This window comes from Aplysia californica, unplaced genomic scaffold (assembly GCF_000002075.1).
Source record: "Aplysia californica isolate F4 #8 unplaced genomic scaffold, AplCal3.0 scaffold00436, whole genome shotgun sequence".
Classification (NCBI taxonomy): domain Eukaryota; kingdom Metazoa; phylum Mollusca; class Gastropoda; order Aplysiida; family Aplysiidae; genus Aplysia; species Aplysia californica.
Genome location: NW_004797706.1, coordinates 99132 through 104166, shown reverse-complemented (window position 1 = coordinate 104166; position 5035 = coordinate 99132).

Genomic DNA, 5035 nt, shown 5'->3' with positions numbered 1-5035 from the left:
TGTGTGTGTGTGTGTGTGTGTGTGTGTGTGTGTATGTGTGTACTATAACGGGTGACAACGATGAGCTGTCAGTTTTTTGGGCGTGTGGTTCAGAACTACTTCGTTGTCGATGGCACTATTTTCCTGTTGGGAAACACATCAAAAGCACATATTATGAGATAGATTGTACCCCTGAAAGTCTTCTGAATCTTCCGAAAAGGCTTTTAAAACCTGTCAAACGTACTCAAGTGTGAAGTAAAACCCCACAGACTTCTTCTTCTAGTCAGTCTCAAAACGCGTGGTCCTTTGGCCGCCGGACGTTTGAGTTGGGATCTCTACGTTGTAAAGATAAGGAAACTGTGATCTGATCGAATTGCTGTCATGTCTGTGCTGGTCTTCACTGTATCGGTCATTTCTGTGATGGTCATTTGCTGTGGTGGTCCTTTCTGTGTCGGTCATTTCTGCATCGGTTTTTTCTGTGTCGGTCTTTTCTGTATCGGTCGTATCTGTGACGTGACAAGTGTCTGTTGTTGTTGTACCATCTTCACTACGTTGTGGTCGTATCACGTTGCCCATTGTAATATAAAGCAATGCCACACCACTTGCTCTATTGTTCTGTGGAGAGAAAAGCAACACATTATTATCTGTACGAAGCTGTGATTTATCGTTCCCTGTACATACATGTGGGCCCTTCTGACTGTCGTATCCGTGAATTAATGAGACAAAAATAGGCAAAAATCTCTCTCTATATGTACACGTGTGATTGTGTCCCAACATTGGTTTTTGTTGGATACAGTTTTGTTTGTTTTTCTTTGTTTTTTTGTCGGGGCTTTTTTTTTCCTTCTTCTTTAAAAATAATTTTGATTAATAGCACAGCCCCTCAGTGTTCCTATTTTTAGTCTGAACACACAGTTGTAGGGGCAGGCTTCTGTGATCATGTAGTGAATGGGTAGTCACTTCGAATTTTTAATCGAGTATCTGATCTCGATCTTTCTGCTGGGATGTTTTCTCCTAGCCTCCCAGCCCGAGGTTGCCCCACTGACACTGACAGGCAAGGTCGGAAGCATGCCGCCTCCTCATTGGTCTGAATTTTTTTTTTTTAATTTTGAGAAAGGGGGGGGGGGGGGGGGCGTGGAACCCCTAATTTAAAAAAAAAGAATAAAAATGATCAACCAAACTACCACTCGATGGTGAATAGACGTTCTTAAAATAGACCCTTGTAGCAGTGTATCTATGGCAAGACAGACTTAGGAAGTGCAATACAATGTAATGTCTTGACTTCAGGTTGAGGCCTATGGTCTATTGAGTTCTTTACTGCACGCGGCTCGTTGGTTTGCCATTGAGTTATTGACTCTTCATTGTTTTTATGATGATGATGGCTTTTATTATTATTATTATTATTATTATTATTATTATTAATTATTATTATTATTATTATTATTATTATTATTATATAATTAATTATATTTATTGTCATGGCACGGGCATTCTAATTTTGTTTTCATTTTTTGAAAATTTTAATAAATTAATTTTAAAGATTGCTGCTTATTATATATTATATGAATTACTTATATGGTAACATAACATATTATATATATTTGTAATGCTGTTTATGTGCGGTGTGACCAGGGAATCTTAAACATTCTTGACGTCATATCTTTGAAGTCAGCATTCCTATTATGTTTTTAATGGGTTTTACAAAAAAATGATTTAAATAACACTTGTTTTGTGTTCCCTTAATTTTCCCCTATCCTCATCTTCAGTTATATGAATATTCATTTCTTTTTTTCCCGGTCCGTTGGAATATGTTGTACATATTACTGTGTTATGAATATTATTTTATTGATTATTATTGCTGCTTAATTATATTATATTATATTATTATTCTACTAATTGATTCCATTGTGATTATTTCGACTGTAAGTGATGCTGTCTCCCTACCCCTCCTCGTGTTGATGAACCACAGATATTTCGCTATGTCCACTGTCCACTGTCATGTGTACATCGATCTTCCTGTTTCTATGGACAGTTCTGCTTGGACACCAGTTGCATCTTAAGTTGTTGTGTTATTATTATTATTATTATTATTATTGTTATTATTATTATTATTATTTTTAACGTTTGAGAGTTTATTTTTAGAACGCAGAATGGAGTCAGGGATAGAAATAGCAAAAGGGGGAAGGATTACCCCATACGTCAGTGCGTGATATTGAAAGATTTAAAAGACACCGAGGCTTAAATGTGATGCCAGTTTTGTGCTGACAAGGACAATGACAATCTTTATTCATCTTGCAGGGAGAAATTTGTCTTGGTCGTTAACAGTCGTACAATTTCAGTAGACGTAACAAAGGTTGTGTAGTGGTTGATGGTTTTAATGCCATTGTAAGCTAGCTACTAATTTGTCTTGCAAAGTGGACTAAACATTCTAAGTTATGGATATGCTCAAAATAAATTTATGTATTTAGACACAGTAGCTGCACCTCTTTAACAACATCGTCGGGACCAGAAAAAAATTTGGTTATAAGAGAAAGGTCGCTATTGAAAGGCAACCAAACATATTGCTGATATGTAAGAGAAAAATAGGGATCTGTGCACAATGTCGCTATACAGAAGATGTCGTTATATTGAAGATCGTTAAAGAGAGACTGCACTGTATGTTATAATTTATTAGTCTTATTTCTACGCTTTGAGTAGGCTAGCGCCTGTGGTGTAGTAGTAGTGTCTCGGCTCTCCTCCCTTGTACGCTAGAGATTTGAGTTCGAGTCTCATGTGATGAAGGCAGGGTTGACCGTTAATTGATGTGGGCAAAGTCGCTAGCTTTGTAATAAACGAAGTAATGATAGGGATCGTTGGTGAGGCCGTGAACTGTCTATAGATCTAATTAGTCACTGAGACAGATCTGTTTCTATTTTTTTCTTTCAAAAAATGGGCAGGGGTAAAAAAAAAAGAGGGACGGGGGGTTGGCGCTTGTCTATTTTTGTTTTCTGAAACAAGTCTGACATAATTTATTTGGCAAACATGGAATCCTGTAACGCAATATTGTAAAGTACATAGAGCGTGCTTATTCATTTAAATTATTTTTTTAGGGGAAAAAGGGCGTGTGTCTATTTTTATTTTCTAAAAAAAGTCTGACATATATTTCGCAAACATAGAATCGTTTTTAACACCATATATATGTAACGTTCATAGAACTTGCTGTCGAGCGGGGGTGTGCGTTATACAAATACAAATGCTATTCCTCATCGTGATGATGATTATTACTGAGGAAATGCATGATCTCTACACGGTTGTCAGCAATACGTTACCAGCTCAGCCAGTGAATCAGAAACATAATAGTATTTCGTGAAGCTCACAGGTACAAAAAAACAAACAAACAAACAACAAACATTTGTGCCACTGTGCGGTGGAATCAGGCGTTCGTCAATTTTTGGGGCATATGAAGTTATAGGGTTCAGAGGTAAAATTAGCGAGAAAATGGCTGCCAAAGTTTGGTGACTACCATAGCTTGAGAAAGTCCTTGAAAACTGAACATTTACAGGTTTTTGTCCCTGTGAGCAACGTTTTTCAATAAAATCCACACAGAAATGTGCTTTAAATTGACCTAAAAAGGTCGAGTAAAAACCCCCCCACAAAAATTCGATTAAAAAATATTTACAAATTGCCAAACAGACTGGAAAAAATACCAGTTTCTTCGATTTCATTATTTTGACGAGCGCCAGATTTCACAATGCTGTCTCCAAATATTTGTTTATGACGCTCATAGGTTAAAAAAAAAAAATCAACTCTCATTATTTTGCTTTGAACTCCGTGGTACTAGTTGACGCAGTGTGTGGTCACTTATCGGTCAAGACGATGAGCTGGTGCGGTGGGTATTTTTACAAGTGACCGCAGCATTCCAATGTGCAATATGGTATTTGAATTTTGAAACAACATAATTATTTTGTTATAGAACCATTCCTTCATTTTTATTTTAACAACGTGACTCAAAGTGGTTGTGAACTGTTTTTAAATAGATTAGTTAGTTCGTTTAGAGGTGTTTTAGTTTTATTATTATTTTTCATTCATGAACTATGATGAACGCTGCTTTGTATTTTGTTTTACTTTTCGTTAGTTCGATCTAGTTGAGAAAGATACATACTGGTTTTTCTTTGTGGTTTATCTTTAGTCTTAGTTAACGATGAATTTGTTAAGTTTAAAGATGAATTTGTTAAGTTTAAATATGAATTTGTCAGGTTAGCGATGAATTTGTTAAGTTCGCGGTGAATTTGTTAAGTTAGCGATGAATTTGTTCAGTTTTGGTCATTGTGTAGCATGCAATGATCGTGTAGACTTTCTAGTTTCTCTCGTGCGGTTCAGTGCATGGGCAGCAGTTTAGTACAATATGTAGAGATCTGAAGAAAAGTAAAGTAAAAAACCCCATCAGGACTACATTACAAACGTGATGATGACAACTGAATACATTTTGTGAGTTGGTTTTCTTTCTTTCTTTGTAGTGGATTTGTTTGTTATTGTTGTTGTTGTTGTTGTTGTTGTTGTTGTTGTTGTTGTTGCTGTTGTTGTTGTTGCTTACAAATATACCATTCACCATCTGCTTCCAAAATGATCCATAATGTGTCGATGGTGACTTAAAAAAATAGTGGGTGGTTGGCGGGTGCTCTTGTGTAGTTTGCTCCTTTTTTCCTGTCAAACATCTATCGTCTTTATCTCCCCTCCTTCTATTTTGTGTTTGTTACTCTCTTGTAACGCCTCTAATCTTCGGCACCTATATGACTTTATTGTGTTGCAAGTGCCGTAAAACACTTATTAAAACTTTGAAAACATTTTTTTTTGGGTAAGATCTGTGTGTCATGACCAGGGAACAAAGTTGTTCTGTTTTGTGCAGTTTGGTGAGACGTCCGTGGACAATGACCTTGCTGCACTAAGACTTAAGAGGATCAATCAAGTTCTTCCTTTATAATGTAGACGCCAGTGGTTGTTTGTGTGTATGTGTGTGTTTTGTTTGTTTGTTTGTTGTTGTTGTTTGTTTTTTTGTTGGGTTTTTTTTTTTTGGGGGGGG